Source organism: Cupressus sempervirens, chromosome 8, assembly GCF_028749045.1.
Source record: "Cupressus sempervirens isolate cs-2001-9-10 chromosome 8, ASM2874904v1, whole genome shotgun sequence".
Classification (NCBI taxonomy): Eukaryota; Viridiplantae; Streptophyta; class Pinopsida; order Cupressales; family Cupressaceae; genus Cupressus; species Cupressus sempervirens.
The window spans coordinates 318,414,449-318,440,139 of record NC_143125.1 but is presented as its reverse complement, the minus strand read 5'-3'; positions in this window follow the sequence as shown (position 1 = coordinate 318,440,139).

Genomic DNA, 25,691 nt, shown 5'->3' with positions numbered 1-25,691 from the left:
AGAAGAACAAGATTTGATTAAGGAATCAATATATGCAATGATTTCTAAATTCAAGAACACTCCACTTGAATTAGATAATACAATGCCTAAGGATTTGTATACTATTGTTGAAAATAAGTAGCATTATTGTTTAAATCTAGAGAAACAAATCAGAGAATCCACACTAGCCCAGGTGATGCGAAATTTGACAAAAGCAAAAATTGTCAAAGATAACAAGCAATATGGTGGACGGTTTGCACCCAAATGTAAAGCATTTAGCATCCTTCAAAACAATATTGAAGATGTTGTCAAGAAATCCACCCAAATGTGGAAATTGATCTATGGATTGACAACTATTAAAGAAGGAGAAGAAGAAGATCCCTTTGAGGGAAGAAATAATGATGATGACAACAATGATAAGGAGGAAGAAGATGTAGAAAAGGATACTAGTGTGGAGGAGATGCAAAAAGAAAAAGATGACATGGCTATAGTTGAAGAATAGCATGAAGAATAGAGTGTGCAAGACACACACATACCTAGCATGAGCCCTCCACATGACACAAGCATGCTTGCAAAAACTATAATTGTCAAGGATGTTCTTGATAATTTAGCTTGGAACATCAACCCTTTAACTACAGAAGATCTAAAGAAGATTCTTGACCAATCCACACTACAAGCCAGATTGTGTGGGAATCCAGTATTGGTCAATGTTGATAAACTTCAAAAGATAGCAACTGACATTACAAGGGATAAGGTGAATACATAAGAACCACCTTCTATCATCCCTTTAGCTAATAGTGCTCAACTTTTAACACGAACATCAGTAGACACATCCACAAAGGTTGACACAACTGATAAAGTTCATTTTGTTGAATAGCAACAAACTGCAAGAAAAGAGGAAAAGGAAACCATAACAAAGAAAACATGAAAGAAAGACACTTATGTACCTACAACACAAACACAAGGTGCAAGTCAAATCATTATAATTGATCATCACAGATATGAAGAAATTAAGGGCATACCAAAGGAGAATGAACAAGAGGCTGCTCAAGCATTGGTAACATTACCAACATCTAGCACTCCTACAAAGTCCTTCAGGAGTTGAGCACTAAAGTTGTACCATTGCAGATCTTAGCACCAAGTTCAAGTTCCTCCAAGGTTGCTAAGGTAATTCACTATGGAGATGTAACTCTAGATAAAGAAATAGTGATACCTAAATATGATTATGCAATCATAACGAACAAATAGGCATAATGCAACAAGCCTTGGAAAAGAAGAAAAAATAGGAAATACTCAAAAAGGAGTATAGACAAAGGCAAGCATTACAAGAAATCAAAGATATCTTCTTAGATGCATTCAACTTGCAAACACCTGGAGAATCAAAGTCACTATTGGAACAATTATCAAAAATTGTGGAATAGGTGAAGAATGAAGACTAGGACACTAATGAAAAACTTTTGGAATAGTTTGAAAGGAAATTTCAAGGAAAAGTGAATGAAAAGATATCTAGTGGCATAGCACTGATGCAAGTTGAATTGGCTACAAAAATTGAGAATGTGGAGAAGGTACTTGAGAACATTTTCTCATTGTACACCAAATTGTGTGATCCCACACTCTTCACACAAGAAACAAGCCATAGAATTCTAAGTCTAGAGAGAAATTTAAAAGTCTCAGGTATGCAAATACCTCAAAACCCAACTCAGAGTGAGAAGCATTTTCATTCATTGCTTCAATCACAGATTCAACTAGTTGTGTTAACAACAGAAGAGGCTAATATAAGAGCCAATTTGATTAATATCCAAGCCTTCCTTACCCCCCATATGGAGATACTCCATTAAGAACTAGGATTTGCAGAAACATTGTTGAAGAAAGATCCTAATCTTTCTACATCAGATGGACTTGTTCACCTTGCAACAGAGTTAGCAATCCAAATAAAGTCATTGGATGTTGCATGTCACAATTGGGATGTTGCTCTAAAAATAATCATGGAGATCCACAAATATTTTTTGGATAGATACACCATAAGTGTACAGACCCTTTGGCATTTGTCAAAAAAGGGGGAGATAAATAAGCAAGGGGGAGATGATAAAAGAATAGAAAGGAGGATATACAAGTGAATGAAAAGGGGGAGATAAACAAAATAAATAAAAGGGGGAGCAAACAAAACAAAGAACAATTGAGCATGTCACATAAAGAGTATCAACACATTGAAGACAAAGAGTATTAGCAAGAGACAAATCTACTTCAAATGGAGAATAGATTCTTTGATACAAATCAGGAACATTAACTCAAGGCGAGTTATAAATTTTGAAGTATATAGTCTATTACAAAATTTTGAAAATTTTGAAGTTTTGTATATAAGCCGAGTTGTGAATATAATATACTCAAAAAGGTTAGATTGATTATGTAAAGTGTTTTTGACACTCATGTCAAAGGGGGAGATTGTTGATCTTAGATTGGTTTTGACAATTGAGTATCAACACACTTAAGTCATTCACTAAGATCATGTTGAATTAGTAATACATGTTGAGTATGATATATAAATACAAGACTATGTCGAGTTGCAATACTATGTTGAGTTGCAATGAGTGTCGAGTCACTCATGTGCTAAGTCATTCAAATTCCAAGAAGACAACACATGCCAAGTGATTCAAGTACTGAGCAAACAATAGATGTTGAGCAGCTCAAGTGTCGAGTCAGAAACATCATTATAGTATGTGTCGAGCATCAGTAACTTCAAGTGTTGAGCATCACAGATTGGACATATTTGTTTGTGATTGCACAAACAACTATGTAAACCATTTTTCAACTGACCAAAGGGTAGAATATGATCTTTTGAAGATAAGGACAAATCTATACGTAGATTTCCTATGCAATTACATACAATTAATCAAAAAAAGGGAAGGATTAAATGGAGAAAAATATGAATCTCAGCCATAAATTCATACCTATCCCTAAGTCTTCTAGTCTTCTTAAGGAGGATGAAACCCTAAACTTTATAATGAGTGTATAGGGAATTGAAGGAGAACTATAGAGAAGCTTGCATGCAAAAAATAGAGCATTCATGGAGACTTAGAAGTTATAGAGAGTGAATTAAAGAATTAGTTTGAGAAGAAAAAAGGATAGAGGATACAACATTGACACACTAGATTAGAGAGTATTAAGAAGGACATTGTACAGATTTGATCTTTGATCAAGCAACTAGAGCCAATTACAAGATCTATGCTGAAATATCCTAACAAGTGATTTTAGTTAAATCTCTTAGGTGGAATAGTCCTAACATATCATTGTAAATCCTTTAATAGGGTGAAATTCCAAGTGGATGTTCTCAAGTCCTTTAGCCAGGCACACTTTAAACAATGTGTTGAAATCCTATAATAAGGTGGGACTTAATAGTCCTTGTAAGCCTTTAATAGGGCAGGCCTTTCACAAGGAAAATCATGTTTCATGGTCAAACCATTGTGACCTTAATTGGCTACACTTTATTTCTTAAGTAGTGAAGAACTGTGGGTGTCATCCCCAACCCAATTTTACCTTCTCTTTGGAGGGTTTCTGAGTAATCATATCAAGTGTCAAATGTGTGATTTCTTATGTGTTTACATGATTTAAATGTATGTACCTTACATGTTATTTCAATTTTATCTATTGAATGCATGAGATGGATGAGTGGTGAAACGTTTTATGGTTTCATGTTTTAATTGTTGATTCACCCCCCACCTACCACCAATAGTTTACCTTTTCTACTTGTAATTCTAATAGTTGCCCTTTGACCCCACCCTACAATGTGATAGGGAGCACACCTAGGGCACTACCCCTTAACCCCATCTTGGAACCCTCATAGAAATAATCTGGGGAGAAATCATGCCAAATAAACCTCCCAGTCTAATTAGGTTCCACATCACAACAAAATCTATGTGATGTAGAGGCTCTAGTATTTTAGGTCTTCCTCACTCCAAATGCTCCTTTCCTTGCCCTAACCATCCAATGGTTAGTCCTAATTACACCTTTCCCCCTAATTAGGATCTTCAAGATCCTCACTATCAACTTCTCCTCCAAGGTATAGTTGATCTTTAGCAGATTCCAAGGCCACAAGGTTTAACTAGTCCAACTAGTTCTCCAAATACTTAGCCTTCTTCATTGGTTTTTCTCCCTAAGATCCCAAACCTCTACTTAGGATCTTCCCACACATTCAATTAGACTCTTTTTAGTCTTCTTGGTCCATCAAAGGTTATTTTGAACCCTTTCCCACAATTCTTGACTCCTTACGAATCTAGTTGGTCTCAAATTCACTAGGAGGCCTAATTGCCTAATTCCTAATAGGTCTAGTTTCACTGTTGGGGTTATAACTCCAAAATCTTCCAAATGACCCCAAAAAATACCTTAAAATACTTCAAGTTACATGTTAATACTATCAAAATCAAAAATCTTGACTTCTAGTTGCACCCATAACCCTGGTTTCCACCATGCCCTAATTTTAAGCCTATTGATTAGGCCTCTAGCCCAGTGAGCATAAACAATTTTCAAACTATTCTCCAACCCTTGATTCAACTCCTTCCACCTCTGAATCATGTTAAGGTATTATTTAGGGCATATATATAAATCATCAAATCCTTTGCATAAAGCCATGGGTGCCTATGCCAAAGCATTATTATCCCGGTCCTGGCTCACCTATATTCAACAATTAGTCATAGGTCTTCCAACTCATTCTAGGAAATCAATTACAGAAAGAAAAAAACTTAAACATTATTTACAGACTCTAACCCTACTTCTCCCATGGTTTTATCCAATTCCACTTGTGGGTTCTTAGGTTAGAGCCATTTCCAGCCAAGTAGCACTAAGACTATCACTTAGAAACCAGTTACCTTCAAAGCCTTCTAACTTTGTACACTAATAACTTGAGAAAAAAATACTTAATAAAAATGAAATATATTTGAACACCCTACATCCCCATGGGACTTGATCACTTGTTTCAATCCATACAAGGTCATACAGGGACAAGAAAATAACATAGTTTACACAAATATTGTCATAGTCATCCATATAGGAGTAACAAAAATATTAGTTGCAATCCAAAACTTCATTAACCTCCCCCAAACACTGAATCCATGCCTATATCCCAAGCATGGGTAGTTATAATTGGTCTAACTACATCTTGCTCCATTCTTGCAAAATTTGTTCAAGCAACTTTTCAATTTTGCTAGCAACTTTTTGCATTATGAGCAGTTTGGCTCATTTTGTCAACTTGATGGGTGATTTTGACTTCCTTGACCCTAGATAGGATATGTAGGGTCCTAAAATACCCCTCAAACCCATACTACACTAAAATAGAAATTTTCCACTATTCAAAGCCAAAATAACAATTTTTCACCTAGTGAGCACTATGGGCTCTTACAAACATGAAGTTGACTAACCTTAAATCCAATCCAGTGGATCTTATTCCAACACACACACAAACTCCTAATCCAACTCTAAAACACATAAAAGCATTAAAAAGAGGAGGTTTCCCTGCACCATACTCCTCTGGGACAAAGAACTCAAGTCAGTTAAGTTAGTAGGCCTTCAATGGTGACCCTATGTTTCAAAATGTTAGCTTTTGTCATCCAAGTAGCTTTAGCTAGTTTAGGTAGTCACTGCCACTTGATGAGGGACTCCTTGTAGTTACCCTTTTGTGTCTTCCTGAGCACTTTAGAATCTAGTACACTTTCCAACTCCATAGACATTGGAGTAGGCAAGTCTTTCACGCAATCATCATCCTCCCAATATTCAAGAGTAAACTAACCTAAGTCTAAGGATGGTCCCTTGTAGGGATATAGGTCACAACATTGAAAATTGGTGAAATTCCCAAACTAGGAGGAAACTCTAGCTCATTGGAATTTTTTCCATACTTATGCAAAATCCTTAATGGACCTATCTTCTTCATTAGTAGCTTAGTTGGCTGACCCTTGGGTAGCCTCTCCTTCTTGAGGTAGCTAAGTACTAGATCCCCTACCTAGAACTATAAATTCCTTCTTGTCTAATCAACTTTGAACTTATACTTCGCCACTTGCTTTTGCAAAGTCTTGTTGGCTTGAGCATGAATCTCCTTCATTTGTTTTGCAAATGACTCCCCTTGTGCACTCCTTTTGTCTAATAAACTAAGATCTCTCAACTCTAGGATCCCTCTAGGATGAGCAACATACACATTCAAAAGGACTTTTGCTAGTGCTCCTATTGATGGAGTCATTATAGGAAAAATTTGTTTTCCCTATGATATGATCCCATGGCTATCCATGTTGTTTTGTTAAGCATCTTAGCAAATTTCCAAGTGACCTATTCACCACCTTTTTTTGTCCATCTAATTGTGGATGGTAGGCTAAAGAGAAAGATAAATTTGTGCCAAGCTTCTTCCATAAGGTCCTCCAAAAGTGACCCACAAACTTACTATCCTTGTCACTTACTATATTCATTGGCCATTCATGGATCCTCACAATGTCCCTAAAGAATAGACCTACAATTTGAGAAGCATCATCAGTTTGCTTACATGGAATGAAGTGTGTCATTTTACTAAAGTGGTCCACTACCACAAAGACATTGTCATGACCCCTTGTTGTCTTTGATAACTCCAATACAAAATCCATGCTAAAGCATTCCCAAGGTCTTTGGGGTGTGGAAAGTGGTTGATACAACCCACTACTGTTGCTCTTTCCTTTTGACCTCTAAAAAATTTGACATTGTTCCACAAACTTCCTTATATTAGACTGCATCTTAGGCCAATAATAATTCCTATTCACTTGTTCAAGTGTTTTGTCCACTCCAAAGTGGCCTCCCAAGCTTCCTTGGTGTTTCTCCTTCACAATGTTCTCCCTCATTGAGCACTAAGGTATACACATTAGATGTCCTTTAAAAAATAACCCTTCCTACAATACAAACTCATAAAATCAACTTTGAATCCCTATTGAAACTTCATGCATGCCTTATAGGCTTCTTTGAAATCTTTGTCCTCTTTGTAGAGATCCTTCAAGTCATCCATCCCTATACTTTGTAGTTGTATATCTTGTATGGTTAAGACTCTTCTACTAAGAGCATCTACTACCTTGTTACTAACTCCCTTCTTATGTTTTATGACAAAGTTATAAGCTTGCAAAGAATCTACCCACTTTAAGTGCCTTTCATTTAGTTTTTCTTGTCCATATAAAAAACTTAGAGCATGGTTATATGTATAGACCAAAAACTCCCTAGGTAAGAGGTAGTGTCTCCATTTTTTAAGAGCTTGTACCATTGCATATAACTCTATGTCATAGGTGGAGTACTTTTGTTTAGCCTCATTCAAATTCTCTAATAAGAAAGCCACAGGGTATCCATCTTGGCTTAGTACTGCTCAAATAGCCAACTTGCTAGCATCACATTCTGCCACAAATAGTTGGTTGAAGTTAGGAAACATAAGAGTAGGTAACTTTGTGATTCTTTTCTTCAACATTTCAAATGCTTGATATATTGCTACTATCCATTTAAACTAACATTTGACTCCATCTTTTATGGTGTTGAGGATAGGGACACATACATGACTGAAATTTCTTACAAATTTCCTATAGTAGGAGGCCAATCCATGAAAACTCTAACGTCTCCTATGGACATAGGTGTAGGCCATTCCAAGATGGACTTAACCTTATTAGGGTCCACCTTTATGCATCCATTAGGAACCACAAAACCAAGATAAACTAATTCAGTTTTTAGAAACTCACACTTTTATTGATTGATCATCAACTTCTCTTGATGTAGCCTCCTCAAGACCATCTCCAAATTCTTCATGTGTTCCTCCTTGGACTTGCTAAATATCAAAATTTCATCAAGGTAAACAATTACAAGCTTACCAATGAAATCTACTAGCACTTCATTCATGAGCCTCATGAATGTGCTAGGTGCATTTGTTAGGCCAAAGGGCATAACAAGCCACTCATGCAACCCTTCATTTGTCTTGAAGGTTGTTTTCCATTCATCACCAAGCCTCACTCTTATTTGTTGATATCTTGACTTCAAATCCACCTTGGACAAGTAACAAGAACCTCCTAAATTATCCATCAAATCTTCTATTCAGAGCATTAGGAATCTATATCTAATTGTTATTTTATTTATAGCTCTAGATTTCATACACATCCTCCATTTTCCATCCTTCTTAGGTGCAAGTACTTTAGGTACAACACATGGTCTTAAAACCTTCCTTATCAAGCCTTTATCCAACAAATCTTGAATCTGCCTTACTATCTCTGCATTTTGACTTGGTATCATCTTATAGGCTGCTTTGTTTAGAAAATTTTCTCTAGGTATAAGGTCAATATGATGACTCACATCCCTCATTGGTGGAAATTCCCTTGGAAAACCATTATCCACTATGTCATGGTACCTTTCCAACAATGCTTGTACCTTTGGTGGCATATTGGCTTTCTCCTTTGTCTCTTCCTTTGTTTTCACTACCATTGCACAATAGACCCCTTTCCCCTTCTTTGTAGCCTTGAGAAACTCTCTCCCACTCAATAACATCAGACTACTTCCCATATGCTTTTCCTCAATGGGCTCTTGCAATGGATCCATTTTTCTTTCCTTTGTTAGTGATCACATAGGTGTTCTTCTCACCATCATGAAGATCCTTGATATCATATTGCCATGGATGTCCTAAGAGTAGGTGATAGTCATTCATGGGCATTATGTCACATAGGACCTTGTCTTTGTACTCACCAATCTCAAACTCAACCATAGTTCGTTCATCTACCACTATTTGTTGCCCCTTATTCAACCATGAAACCTTATAGGGAGTGGTATGAGGTATCCTCCTTAACTTTAGTTTGTCTACCATCTCTATAGACACAACATTCTCAATGGCACTAGAGTCGATTATCACCTTGCAAATCTTTCCATGAGACCTACAAGTTGTCTTGAACAAATCCTTCCTTCATGGTGGCTCTATGGTACTAGATACCTTCAAAAAATTTCTTCTTAGCATTAGGTTCTCTACATCCAATACTAGCCATGTCTTGGAAATGGAAGAAGTGACATTTTTTGTGTCATCCTCTTGCACCAACTGATTTCTTCTTCCCCCATTGAAGATGAACTAGCCTTCTCTAGACATCTACCCATTGTATGACCCACTTGGTTGAAATTATAGCACCTACTAGGGTATGTGTAGGATCATGGTGTGCCAAAAAGTGGCGATGTGAAAAAAAAAGAGTTTGAAGATGCCTAAAAGCGCTTCAAAATCCGCTCTGACTTTTTTTCACCTATCTAGGAACCAAACCTGGAAGGTAAGGCCAAGCCTTATTGGATATCCGATTTGACATCGGATATCTGATATGATATTGAATATCTGATTTTAAATCGGATATCCGACATGTCACCGGATATCTAATAATTAGAGTAATAATATTATACTGCTATTATTATTATTATTATAATATAATAGTATGATATATTATTTAATATTATTATTATTATTATTATTATTATTATTATATATTATTATTATTATTATTATTATTTAATATGATATATTATTTAATATTAATATTTACTACATGATATTATTATTATTTAATATGATATATTATTTAATATTAATATTTAATATGATATTATTATTATTTAATATTATTATTATTCAATATAATATTATTATTTAATATTATTATTATTTATTATAATATTATTATTATTTAATATTATTATTATTATATTAAATAATATTATTATTATTATTGTAAATAATAATATTATTATTATTATTATTATTATTATTATTATTATATTAAATAGTATTAATAATAATATTATTATTATTATTATTATATTATTATTATTATTATTATATTATTATTATTATTATTATTATACTATAATATAATAATATTATTATTATTATAATAATTATTATACTATAATATAATAATATTATTATTATAATTATTATTATACTATAATATATTATTATTATTATTATTATATTATAATTGTATAATATTATACTATAATAATAATATTATAATATATTATATTATAATAATATAATATAATATTTAATATATTATAATATATAGTAATGTAATATAATATATATATAAGATATAATATAATAATAAAAAGTAATATCTTATAATATAATATATAATAAAAAAGTATAATATATTATAAATTATAATAATATTATTATTATATAATATAATATTTTATATTATAATATATAGTAAATTAATATAATATATATAAAATATAATATAAAAATATATAAAATGTAATATAATGTAATATATATTATATGTTATATGTTATATTATATATATTATATTCATTATATGTTATTTCGGCCATATCGGATATCTAATGTTATATCAGATATCTGATACCTGCGCATTGGATAAAATAAAATCACAGACCCACGGGCCCTCATTTCACGCGAATTTGGGGCCAGCATTACCATTAGCGATCGGATATCAGATATTTAGGTATGTTTTTTTTTCCCCAACTCATTTTAAACCTAAATTTAATAGATTTTAGGATGATTTTGTTTGTTTTAGTTGAATCTAGAGTTTTTTTGACAAAAATGGTTAAATTTTAGATGTTTTTTTAATATATATTATGTTTTGCAATTCAATAGGAATGGCTAATCAGAATGATGACACTGAGGCAGGGAATAATATTCCTCATAACCCACCACCAAACGATCCAGTATCCCCACAAAACCGTCCACCAAATGATCCTCTACCTCCTCAAAACCCTCCTCGAATCAAGGATTTGATAAAAGAAAATCTCACTGAGTTGAGAGGTTTGCATAGAACATATAATAATGTACCTACACTGGCTCCTATGTTATCCACGTTAAACACCATAGTGGATAACATTGAAACCCTTATGAACCAACAAAATGCCGCTCTTCGTTGGCATGATGAAATGCACCAGATGTTTGATGATGGTTTGGATTATGATGAGGTCATGGCCCTCAACATAACCAAAGACAATTTGGCTAGCCTTTTTGCTAACTCGAAAACAGGTATACCAGTTGACCCAAAAAAACCAAACTATCGATTAAATGGTGCACAAATGACGCCATACGTGCAAATTTTTGGGATCATTGATGGATCCTCTTTGATATCCCTCCACATGGAAATTTAGACATACCATTTTATTTCCTTATTATATGTCAAATTTTTCTTGAAACTTAAAGTGAACTATTGGAGCATGAAGCCCAACATGGGCTTAGGACTAGGAGCTCCTTAGGATAGACCCTCTTCCCAACGGAAGAAACTTGGCACTTTTTTCCCCCCACTGACATCTCCCCCCCTCCTCGAGTGCAGCATCTAGATATTATGGCAGAGGCTAGCTCTCAGACCATCAGAGCCATTCATAGGCTGAGTAGCCTAATGATATCTCGGGCTAGGTCAGTCCTGCCTCCTCGTGTTAATGATGTTGGTGCCAGTTCATCATCGGCTAGCTCATCACACATTTGTGTGCCTCACACTTGCATTACATGCAAGAATATTTGCCTGGGTCCCATAGGTGATCTTCTTGAGTATCATTTTGTATTAGACGAGGATACACCAGACGCACGTGCAGAGGCTACAGACCCTGATGTGAGAGAGGAGGGGAATGCAGAGGCATGGACTCCTTCAGTTTTGGTATGTGTATACATTTTTTTGTTATGAAATATGCAATTTAAAGTTAATTTTTGCAATAGAGTAATTTTAATTTTTAAGCCATATTGACTTTTACATGTATGTGATCTTCATTCATGTTTAGTTGATGACCGAGGAGGAGCTCAGATAGATAGATGATGCTACACTCTCGGCCATTTCATTTGGCCTTGAGACATCTACAGTACATTATGTTGTGTTCGCAATTTTTTTTTAATTTGATATTGTAGCATATATGGTTGCTAATATTTCTTTTATCTTGTAGATACCACTTGCCCCGAGGGGACAAAGTGCGAGGGGTGAGCCAGCATGCACTGACAAAGGAAAGGTAATTAGATGTTTTCTATTTGATTAAATATCGATGCATTCTTGTAAAATGTTTGTGGTAATCCCATTTAATTACATTCTTTATTGTATATAGGGTGTGGCTACTAGCGATGAGCCTGTACAGATTCGGCGTCCTAGATCATTAGGGATTTCCATTCGCACAGAGAGCCCCATTGTATGTATAAGTATCATTTATTTTTTATTTTTCTTATTGATGCAGAGGAAAGTATGATTGTTGTTCCGTATGATTTCTGTGATTTTTTCCATACCAATAATGATTCATGTCTTGCATATGTTCATTACAACTTAAATAGGCTTATATGCACCTGTCCAACTGACCAAGTTGGTTACAAAGGTTTATTTAATCAAACAAATACCAAATTACTACTTTCCCTCCAAAACTAATATGACCGTTTGAATTTGAAATTCAAATTTCAAACTATAGTTTTTATGCATTCCCTAACTTTCTAAACTATTCCATTGACTCAAAATTGGTCATATGGATTTATTAAATGCAACTAAGTATTAAACTATCCTAAGACTACCCCATATGGCTCTTTTGGCCATTTTACATCATGTTGCCCTTAGGTCCTTACTAGGACTTTTATGACTGTTGTCTTTCAAAGTACATTGTTTATTACATAATTCCATTATTGGTTCTAATATATCCCAATTAACAATCAATGATGTCTTTGATCCTCTATCTTCTAGTACCAAGGCTCTCTTAGATGATTTAATAGGTGCCCCTGCACCAAATACCCCACCTTCAAAGCAACTCTTGTCCCAAGAGTTAAGGGGTACTATCTTCTTTCCTCCCATCCTTCTAGAGGGATGTTTGCAACTTTGCACCTACAATGTATTAGCCTACACACCTACGTATAAATCATTAGAAACAAAAAGCATTGGATCCTTGTTACTATTCATGGTAACCTTACTGCCTGCTGATTGTGAATAGTCATGTTTTATCCTTGACAAAGGTTGAATAACTTGTTGTCTGAGGTCACGCTGACCCTGTCTCTTATCCTCCATGGATATGTTCACTTCTTTGTTCACTCTCATCACCAAAGGACACCATACTATTCCTATCATCACTCCTCTTGCTGTCAATGTCTGCTTGGAAGTAGAATTCTGAGTTTTGTCTTGAACAATCTCATCCTTCATAACCAAAAGAGATGGCTTCAGTGGCAGATCTGTCATATCATGTTTACTCTCCCTCTGCTCCTCCAAGTCCACAAACTCTTTCTTTCCAAAACAAATAACTCTTTCCTCATCATGACTAGTTAAAGGATTTAGCGTAAACTTCACACCATCTTTGTGTACTATATAAACATTTGATGAGCCAAAATGAATAGTGTTCCTTGAGGCTTGCCAAGGCCTTCCAAGGATTACATGGCTGCATGTCATTAGAATGACATCACATATAACTTGATCTTTATATTCTCCTATAGAGAAATCCACTATTTCTTGCTCCCTTACAACAATATTTTGTGCATCACTGACCCAAGATGCCCTATATGGTCTATCAATAGGATACTTCTTCAATCCTAGATTATTTACCATTTCATAAGACACTAAATTATCAAATGAATTAGAGTCTATTATCATCTTACAAATATTACCATGGCTCATGCAATTTGTCTTGAAAATGGATGGTTTGGTCTCCTTTTGCTGTTGCATTTGTGGTCCTCTTCTCACCATCAAAGATTCTCCTTCAAGTTCAGGGTCTGCATTATTGTACTTCTTTTCTTTCTCTTCTCCTTGGGTCAAGGTGACTCTCCTCTCCTCCTTCCTAAAATCCACACCTTTCTCAGGGTACTTGTAGGATTGATTTCCTACTCCTCCACATGTGAAGCATTTACCTATGAAAACACTATTACCTCTTCCACTTCCAAATCTTACTCCCCTGAAACTTCCTCTTGTCTCAGATGTAATCTCTTTTCCTTTATCTTTGTCTTGATTGTTTGAAGTGTCAAATTGACTTCTTACATCTCTTCCTCTCATTGTTCCACCTCCTCTCTGATTTTCTTGCCTCTCATTCTTTCTTTTCAACTTCTCCTCTACCCGGATTGCCAACTGAAAACATTCTCCAAGTGTCCTTGGTACATTCAATCCTATCTCATCTTGAATATTGTACTTGAGGCCATTAATGTATCTAGCCACCTTCTCATCTTCATATTATAGTCCTCCCCTATTACTCAGGGTATGGAATTGCTCAATATAGGACATGACATCCATATCCCTCTGTTTCAAATTGTTCCTTCTTATCTTTATTTGGATTGCTAAATCAGATGGCAAGAATTGATTTCTCACCATGGTCTTCATTCTCTCCCAATTTGAAATCTTATTAAATCCCCTTTTGATGTAGACTCTATAGCAACTACCTTCCACAAGCCAATAAATGGCTATCACAATCCAACTTAGGATTCTAGGACTTCTCACAAGTCCTCTTACCCACTCTGGGTATACTCAACCTCCAAGCCAAACAAGGCAATCCCACTTCAAAAGCCTCACCAACTGTCACCAAAAATGGAGACAATCATGGACATACTGTTCCAACCCAAAATCATCAATTTGTTTGGTTCCACCAAACTTTCAACACACCTTTGCACTTCTAGGCCTACAACCTTGTAGCCTTCCAATTAGCTTCTTTGCACTTTTCTCCCAGTATCCCTTAACAGCATAGGGACTTCTCCATAGGTCCAAACACCCTTCTTCACACCTACTAAGAATCCAAAAGCTTTTGGTCTGATCTTGCTCTAGCACCCTCCAAACTGCTTTTGGCACCTAGGCCTAGTTGATCAAGTTAGGCTAGGGCTTCAAGGAAGAATGGGCAAGTTGGGTTCCCAAGACCCAAAACACTTAACGAAATCTCCAACACACTCAATGCATCCAACTCTAGCACTCAAACTAATCAGAAATGCCTGCAACCATGACTGTCACTGATTACCTTGCAAAAACCGATTAGGCACATGGGCTTGCTTGACCTAGGGCCGACTTGGAAAAATAGTTTCCCTTCTCTCCAAGACTCCAACCTCTAGAATTATGTTGCCTAGTCTCCTAAATTGCATATCCCTCAGTTTTAGAGGGTTCTACTGGTGGGAATGCAAGTTAGGGATGCATTTGTGGAAGGGTCTAGGAAACAAGGTTTTTCAGACCACCTTCTACTAAAATGCAGATAACTTTTAAACCCCAAATCCTTTTTGAGTCAAACCAAAACCAAAAGTTTCCTAACTCACCCCTACAACTATTTCATACACTTATCAATAATAAAAGTTTCGTATGGATCCGTACTAGCGTAACAGCTGAGCAATTACCAGTAATTTTTTAGAAAATTGAAGTTTTTATTGTTTTTTCTCCAAACCACCGTACACTCTGATCTCCCCCTTTCAACTGAGATCACATATGACATATATAAAGGTCTACATGACTTTTGGAACAACCATATAGGCATTCCCAACCATAAAAATCACAAACAACCACTTTTTGCTAATATTGTTTAGACTCTAAATACCCTATTCTAAGGCCTTTTGGTCCCATGGAGTCACTTGGTTTATAACCACACCAAAATGCTCATGGGCCTTATGTGCCTTTATTACAAAACATAGACCAACTTGTAAAATATGGAGCAAACCTTTATTCCAACTTTCTAATCTACTTGAATCCTCACTTTCATGGAGTGGCAAGGTGTCTGGCAACATAGATACTTGTTCCCCCCTACCACATAGGTTAGGTGCCCTGCACCACCTTTCCTCTCTCTCATTCTAAACACTAGTCCACCAAGTGAGTGGTGTTCCTCTCAGTCTTGCTTTTGCTGCTTTTACCTTCTTATCTGCCTCTATGTCTTCAAGATCAAAGTAGTTCTCAAGGGCCTCTATCCACCCTAGCACTTCTTCACTATCCATTTTACCCTGGTATATTGGCAAATCAATATGGTTCTTTCCACCATTACCTTGTACTTCCTTAATGATTCTCATAAATCTCCTTTCTTCAGGATCATATGTTGTCTCATGCTCTTGCCTTGCATTACCAACCTCTTCTTCTTCATGGTTCTCTCCATGATTTCTTCCTCTGACCTCTTCTCCTCTAGGTTCTTGCCTTTCCTTTTCTAAGGATTCTATCCTTGCAATAAGCTACAGCCTCTCTCTTCTCATCTGTCTTTCTTCCCTCACTCTAGATGCTTCAAGTTCTCTCCTCTCTCTTTTCTCTCTTGCCAACTCTTCTCTCAATTCTTCAAGTTCTCTAGCCATTTGATTTTTAGGAGGCATTTTCACAACAAGTTTTCTTCCTTCCCAAGGGCCAACTCACTGGTTCTCTGTATTTCCTCACCAAGAAATCTCTGGACACCACTTATGTACCTTTCAACTATGTGACACACAAGGAGGAATTAGACACTCCAAGGCTTCAACAAATGGACCAGCACACTAAGGATGACAAAGACTCCTATGATGACGAAACCTACAACTTATCTACTCCCAAAAGACCTTGTTGATGCTCTAATACCATTTGATGCAGAGGATGGAGGATCTAACCACAAACTTGCAAATTCAAGCACAATATGGACCCAACCCCTATGTTTCAATGATGTTCCCAAATGCACACAATGCCACCAAAGACTCCAAACTTGGATTTACATTCACCAAGTGTTCCCTCCACCTCTAAACACCTTAAAAAACTTCAATCAACATGTTTCTAAGGTTTCCAAACCCATAAATCTTTAGTAGATACAAAAGAGACCAGTTTTGCCCTTTACTAGGCTATTCTCTTCTTTGGATCAGCAGACCCTATTTTCTTGATTTTTCTCCCAAAATTTCCAAAACACAAAGAAAATAATCTAGTTTTTCAGATACCATTTTTTGATTTTTATAACATATCCAAAAATCAGATATCACTCCTTTGGAAAGATTGTACAGAACAGGGCAGTTTGTCTTAGAATTAGGCCTAATTAGACCACTTTTACAGAGCAAGTACCCTTCAAACTTGTAATCTGACTTAATACTTTTTCATAGTCTCTATTAATGATATAAATCAAAGTATTTTCAAGATTATAGGTCTTGGTCACACTCCTAAACACCCAAACTTCAAAACCCTCCTTAAAATGGCTTAAAAACCAAGGCCTGCTTGTTCAAACCCCAAAACTCAATTCTAGAACTTCTCCTTCAGCATTCACCATGAATTTACATATCTAAGATGATATTACCACTCATTCCAATATCAGAAAGCACTTACAAAACAAAGGATTCTTCAAGTTGCTCTTGAAAACCAAGCACTTTCATTCAATTTTTTGAGACAATCTATACAAATCTAACCCTCCAGGCCGTACAATCACAATTTATAAGTTTAAAGGGATGGTTAGTAACCCCCTCAACCACCTCCAATCAGTTTCATTTGTTAACTCTTCATAAAATTTAAATTATGGAGTTTCCCTCCAAAAAACACATAACTATTACTATTCAAATTTCTAACTATTAAACTATGCTTTTAATGGGCTTATTGAATGTTTTGACTTGTCTAAAGAAAAGATATGATCATGACAACCTACATGAACCTATCAAATGACTCATCTACCATATGAAATCCTAAAATCCTATCTCATGCCCAATTACAACTTTTTTCCACATATGAGTCCAACATTATAACTTTTTATGCTTCCATGAGCCATAATTGGTGCAAGGATTGCCCAATTGACTTCAAGAGATGCTCCATGACCTCTGTAATGCCTTGGATCTTCAATGTTCCCCTAATGAGCATGGGATGCTCCTGCATCACTTATCTTCACAAATAAATTCAAAACTAATTTTCATGATATTAACAACTACTATTTTGTATCTCATAGGAGACTCCTAGTGCACATGAGGTCCGACTGGAGAGTTATGTAGATTTGATGATGCGGCCACTCTCTCCTTAGGCAGAGCTTACAATAGTAAGTTGTAGTTTGAATTCATGATTTAAAATGTTATAAATTTAGCATTGATGAGTTATAATGTTATAGTTTAAATTGTAGATTGATCTAACAAACATATTTGAACATATACAGCCCACAATCAGTGAGGTACCATCATTGCTGATGGCATACGAGAGGACTCCTGACCAGTGTAGGAGGTCGATGAGAGAGGTATTTATTATAAAATTTTGATAGTATAAATCTTCATTACAAAAAAAATCATTATGCATTTGAGTAATTTTTTTGTTTATGTAGGAGGCATCTGATCCATCTAGTGTAGCGAAGAGGTTGCATTTTGATCATCCACCAGCACCCTAGGATAGTATAGTTTTCGTAGGATGCATCATGAGACATTTTGAGATGGCATATGCCACATTGTATACAGAAACATTGATATTATACACATTCTGATGACATGATCAGCTACATTTTGTATATGGATTTATGTATAAAGGTGATCCCACAATAATGGTTTCCACTTTTTGACCAATTTTGACACTGAAATCAATATTTTTGCAACAAACGTCACATTCAAGTGACTATATCTCCAAAACTATAAATAATTTCAAGATGACATAAACTAGTGATTTTGGATACTTTGTTCCTACTTTGTAACTATATTTTTTAATCTAAAAAAAAAATTATTTATGTCAATTTTTTTTATCTCCTCCAAAAAGTGGTACATAATAAAATTCAATATTTTAAAGAGTGACATTTTTTTTTAGAAATGATAATGAAGTAATTCATTTGGCGTTGGCTTTGTAACATCAATATCTAGTTTTTGCATTTGGTTTGATTTATTTTTGTTGAAGATTGTATAGTTTATGAAGTTTTGAAGTGACACAAATTGTAATTCAGACATACATTCCATTTGATACAGATAATTTGAAGTCAATTTATCATAAACCTTTTTTTTTTTTTTGAATAGTAAGGTATCTCAATAAGCTAGTGCCTACATATTTTTCAAAAAAAAATTGACCTAATTTACTAATTTTCCCGAGGTGTCAAAGTCGGTTGATGTTCAATCGGTAATGAACCGATATTGAACCTATAATGAGTTAAACTCGTATTTGAAAGTCTTAATGACTAAAATATGTATTAAAATTATAATCGTTGGAAAGCTTTCTTTGAGAAGCACATTTTGACATTTTTAATTTTACAGTAGGAGATCATTCTCTTGCAATTATGGGAGTCAAAAGAGCAAAAAAAATTTAAAAAATTATGAAATATGGTTTGAAATTTTCCTTATTTTGGGCATTTGCCCGAACATGGTGTTCACGCGAACATATTAAGCATGTTCATGCGAACACATGTTAAGGTAAACATGCCCATTGAAATTTCATGATGGTCGAAAAATTAAGTGACCATGTTCACACAAACATGCCTACATTTTTTGTGTTCGTGCGAACAGTCGAAAAATCCAAAAAATTATCAGAAATGGGACCTGCATCTACATGCATGAAACATCATTCTATCCACAAAACAAAAACCACCATGTCTCGCATTTCAATCATTGACTGCAAATTTCCATTATAGACGTCATTTTGTGCCATCAATCTCCGTATTTGGCATCAACCTGATAGTGCATTGCAGCCCTGTCTTTGCCACGAATTTTGTCCACTGATAAATCGAAGGCAGGTGAGAGATTTCTCAATATTTGCAAATTAATGTTCTTCCTATCTTCGTTCATGCTTTCATCAATATTTCCTATCTTCGTTCACAATTTGATAAAAAAAAAATTGTATATCTAAATTATTTATTTCTTTCTTTCATTAATAAAGTTGTTTAACAAATGCATTGAAGTTAAATTAAAAATTAGTAACACATTCATGGTGTTAAGAAATGTATATTCTTATTTGATTTTTTCAATTTTTAAAATATTGAATTTGTTAAAAAAATTGAACATCTAAATTATTTCTTTCTTTCTTTCATTAGTGAAGTTGTTTAAATGATACATTGAAGTTAAATAGATTCAAACTAGATACTTTTAAAGTGTGGTTACATGTTAGTTTTACTTATCTCACTTTAATTATCTTGATAGTTACATTTAATTGAATTTTTAATTTATAACTTGAATTAATGAAAAATATTTAATTTTATTTTCAAATCAAATTCATTCAATAAAAATAAATGTGCCATAACTCTTTATGAATTCTCAATTTCTATAAAGAAATAATCTAAGGTTTTCACTTCCTTCTAGAACATAGATTAGATGATTTTGTGTTACTAATGGTCTCCTTGTAGCATGTGGCAATTGTGGGATGAAGACATGATCATAACTGTAAAGTACTAATGTTTGCTTTGCAGGACATTGTCGAAGACCATTGTGTGTTTGTCAAAGCCATGCGTGTGGATTTATTAGATTAAATAACACTTCATTTGGTGCTTAAAATGAAGTTTTTATTTTTTGCCTGGCATGTTTACAGTGTTTAAATCCCTAGGAGTTGCATTGGACGTATCCTCTCCCCTCACCATTCATGGATCTTGGGTGTAAGAGAAATCCATGTAACTTCTATAGGAGGCCTGCCTTGGACCAAGATACTCAATATTGGGTATGTCAGGGGATGACCTCAGAGTGGTAATGGGCCAAAAGCCAGGTCAATGTTCCAGCCACTATATAAAACTCAATTACGGTGAAAGCTGTGTCGTTGGTATTGTTGAGTGATAGCTCTCCTCCAGTACCCTTGTGGTGTGTCAAACCCTGGTTCTTGAGGTTGCGAGACCTTCTAAGGAAGTTTATCACTCACTTGCTGAACAGAATGCCCTTACTAAAAACCATGTTTTAGTGGCCAAAATCCTTTCTATCCACTGGCTCAAGGGGTCACCCATGCCCATGAAGACATCCTACATTCTTACTATCCTTAGTAGAGACAACAGTCCCTTGGGAAGTCATGCCCCTTGGGAAGCAGATCTTGGTAGCCCTGAGAAGTGAGTGCGCTGTAAGGGGGAGCTTATGGTGCCAAGGTCCTAAGTTGTCCACTCTGGATAAGCGCGGTTGAACTTTGGTTCAAGTAGGAATTTTGTGGATACAGTCCTAAAGCCTAGGTTGTGGTGTGACTTCACTTTTAACAATAGCTATTCTTGTCTTAATGTGTCTTGCATGTGTGTAAAACATAATCAAGATAAAAGCCAACATTCAAATTTCAACCTTGGAAACTTGCAAAACCTTGTCAAAATATCAAACATTGTCAAAACATCACAAACTTTGGTTCAATACATTCAAACCTTGGAAAACATGGCAACTTGTGCTCCTAAACGTGCTTGGCAAAACATAGATTTCACTCTTGCATAGCATCCACTTGCATTCTTCATTGTTTGAGCCTCATACTTGCACCATATAGACTTCATATAGCACCTTTTTAGTATCCCTCATATTCACATTGCAATCATTAGCATTTAAGCTTGCATCCTTTGCATTTCACCTCAAAAATTATCACTTTGCATCTTCCATCTTGCATCTTTGCATACCCAACCCTCATCTTGACTACTTTAACCATCATTTTGGATGTCCTACACATCATTTTGAGGATTCATTTCGAATTATCTCCTTGAATGTGTCTCTCCCTCACTGCTCTCTCCCTCTCCCACACACACATAAACACTATTTACTTGTGTCTCATTTTTATATTCATCCCTCCATCTTTGTCTACCCCTTTCACTTCTCTCATCACCTATCCCTTTTCTTCTCCACATACACCTCTCCTCTATATCCATATTTCTTCTCCATCTCTCCCTTTATCCATCTCTATCCCTATATCTCCCTCTCTACCTTCTCTTAGTTATATATTTCATTCTCACTATCTTTGTTTATCTCTTCCTTTCATCTCCATATCCCTCTTCTTCTCAATCCCTTACTCTCTCTTTCTCTTCCCTTTTCATATTCTCTCTTTCTATCTCCTTTCCACCCCCTACCCTACCAAACCACATCTCTCTCTCTCTCTCTCTCTCTCTCTCTCTCTCTCTCTCTCTCTCTCTCTCTCTCTAATTATTATTTTTTCTTTATGTCAATTATAACATATCAAATAATTATATATTTAAATTAAAAAATATGTTATTATGAATCATTTAATATTACGAGTTTAAGTTTGTTAGATGACATTTTTTTATCTATATTATCTTTTAATTATCATTTGGAGTAGTGATCTATATATAACTATTGTAAATATTTACATTCATTATAATATAATTAATAAGTATACATTTTAATTGTAAATTATTTTTTAATTAAATTATTATAAACATAAGAATTAATTCAACCTATTTAATTGAATAAATTTATATTTAAGAATTTCAATTATTTTTGAAGCTTTTACAACATTGTTATATTACTAATATTTCAAATTTAAATCTCCTTTTGAGTTAATATCAACATAATAAGAAAATATTTATGTTTGAATAAGAAAAAATATATTATAAGACATGTTTTATTTTAGATGTATTTTAAGAGTAATATATTTTATTTATTATTTTCAAGTAAAAATTAATAATATATTAAATAGATTAGGTATAATTATATTAAATAGTAATAATGATACATATACATATTTACATAGATACCTTTTTTTGGTTAAATATATATTAAATAATATATTTTAAAATAGAAGAAGATGAATAATGCATTTAAACAATAAACTTTTATTTTGTTAGAAATGTGAAAAGCTATTTTTATTGAAATAAAAAACAATGCAAATGACTAAGCCAAAACAATCTCAGTCCTTTCATGAAGCCTATCAATGCATTCACCAACAATGACACCAATTTGGGAAAGAGACCTAGTAGTCGCTTAGGCTAACTTCAGGTACCTAGATCTCCTAAATCGTAAGTTGAATTATGTTAATTTTTTGGTGTACCTCCATAGGTGACTCAAAAGCTTAAGGCTAAGGTTTCAGCATTTTGGCCTTTACGGATCTCTCTATAGAGGCACTAGTAAAGTTTGACCTATTTTTCAACAAAAAATCTGGAAAACATAGCTCTTAGAATTGCCTTAGTTTCAGCCCAGCTTCCCAACTGCTACCTATGTCAAGGTAGATTTGGCTTTTTCATTTTGATCTTATCTTTTTTTGTCATTTTTTTGGTCAAGATACAAAGTCTATTGTCATAACGTTAAACTCTTAGGTTAATACCTTGTAAACATTTCACCTAAGTTCAAAAAGCCTTATGTATACCGAGCTATCATTAGCATAATCATATTCCTAAATGTCATTTTTGACTTACCCTAGTGGTATATCCCCCTCATATTGCATTTTTCAAACCCTAGCATCATTTTCACTATCAAACCCTATCAAATTGTCCATCAACCAACTTGTCTTCTTGATCACCTATCCTCATTTTGCATAGCCTAAACATCATTATCAACCCTAGGAAACTATCCCTTGCATAGTCCACTTTGCATAAACCTACCTTTAACATCCTTACCAAGTCCAAAACATAACCCTAACCTTCATTTTGCACATCATAATCTTCATCTTGCATACCTTCAAAATGACACCTTGCATTTGCACTTGCATAACATCCCTAGGACATTTGTACTTTGCATATCAAAACCCTAGGTCATTTAACATTTCCTCACATTGCATAACATCCCTAAACACTTAAAAATATCAAAAACACTCATATCTTGCATACCCACATCTTAATTATCAAGTTTTGACCTATTTTATCAACTGCAGCCCTGTTTTACCAACTGCACACTTCATGGGCACAGTTGGTAGTTTCAAGGTGAACTTGGTAGTTTTAGTGTGCACTTGGTAATTAGGTGTTTCATTCTAGGTTCCAAAACCCTAATCTACACTTCCACACCTTGCATTGCATCCCAAGACCTTAGGAAACACTCTAAATCACTCAAAACACTCAAAATTTGCATTTTAGGAAACTTTGGAGCTACATCATTTGTAGAAGAAAGAAGGACATGGGAGCTAAAAACAAAAGAGGGGGGTTTCTAACCTTGTGTTTGCTTCTTTTGATTAGTTTGGCTTTCATGGTAGACTAGTGGGTGCTAACGTATGTTGATTGAGTTTTGTGATTTCTCATAGTATGTTATGCATTTAACCCATTTTTCTAGTCCTACAATAAGAACGAGAAATTAAAGAGAAAAAACCATTATATATTTTATAAGAAAGAAAAATTTATTTTTTAGGACAAAAATTCTAGTATTCATACCATGTTATTTGTTTGTGATTCAATGATGGCTTAAGAAGGATTTGGTGCTTTGCTACTTGTAAAGAATGTGACTCACAAATTTTAGTCATATAATGAAGAATATTTATGCCTTGTTGCAAATGACTGCATTCTATTGATTTTTGTCAAATAATTTAAAAGTACTGACAGTGATAGACAAATCCGTACAGTGATTTTTTTATCTGGTTATTGCGCAAAATTTATCTTGAGGCAAGGGATAATTTTTTTATTTTTTTTTTATAATGGGAAACAAGAGAGGAAGGCAAAACAAATATGCAAGGAAAAGATCTGATGAAGCAGAACAAAGAAATATTCAGAAGACTGCGACACGTTATCATCGAATTAAACAAGGTGAAGGAAATGTTAAAGAAGGCTCAACAGAAGTAGAAGCAGTGCATATGGGAGAGAGGTCAGGAACACTCCCTATGGAATCTCAAACAATGAATGTTGAAGAAGGCTCAAGATCACTCCCTATAGAGGTTCAAATAACAGAAGTCAAAGAAGAGTTATAATCTTTCCCTACAGAATCTCAAACAATGGATGTTGGAGAAGGCTCAAGATCAGTCCCTATAGAAATTCCAGTAACAGAAGTTAGAGAAGGGTTGGGATCAGGTGCAGGAATTGGTATGGATGAAATCTTAAATATTGCCCAATCTATAAAGAATAATATTTTTCATAAGAATTTAGATCATTTACTTAAAATGGATGTGGATAAATTGAGAAAACTTGCAACTAGTGTTCAATCATTAAGTTTTTCTAAGAAAAGGTCAATGAATAAGAAGATAAGAGAAATTATGACTCAATTTGATAACACTGAAACACTTGAACAAGCTCAGTTGCTTTAACTTTTGCTTACACAAAATAAGTTGCAAGAGGCATTGAAATTGTTAGGTGTAGACACAACATCAAAAAAAAAAAGATTTTCTAACATGCAAACTGATCTGATTGAAAATGTTAAACAAGGTTTGAGAAACATAGAAAAACACTCTCGAACTAAAGATAAGTCTGTGGAAAGAAAAGTGATGTTGATGTCTGTTGTAAGTAAGAATATGACCCAAAATAGACAAATATCTTCAATTTCATCTGAAATGGGTTTTAGTAGGAAAACAATGAGAGAATATGTTAAGAGAAGATTAATTGTGGATGACAGTACTATGGAGGGGAATTGGGCAATCATGTGTAGAGCACCTCATTCTGATAGGATTGAAGAGTTATTAAAAAAATTAATCATATCATTTTGGATTGATAACACTCGTCCTTCATCAAATAGTAGATATGTTATCAGGCATAGGATTGCACCTAGTCAATATGAACATCATACAAAACATTGGTTGGACACAACATAGCATGAGTTATATGTGTCATTTTGTAGTCAACATCCTAATGTAAAAGTTGGGCAAACATTGTTTGAAAAATTTAAGCCATACTTTGCGAGGTCAAACAAAGTGTTTGAAACGTGTTGTTGTCATCATCATATTGAGTTTGATCTCCACTATCAGGTATTTCGAAAGTTTGTAGAAGACACATATGGTTTTCATGCTGCTCCTCATAGTAGGAGAAGTGAGTTTATATCATCCATTTTGTGTGACAACATAGATGATCCAGCTGGTCAA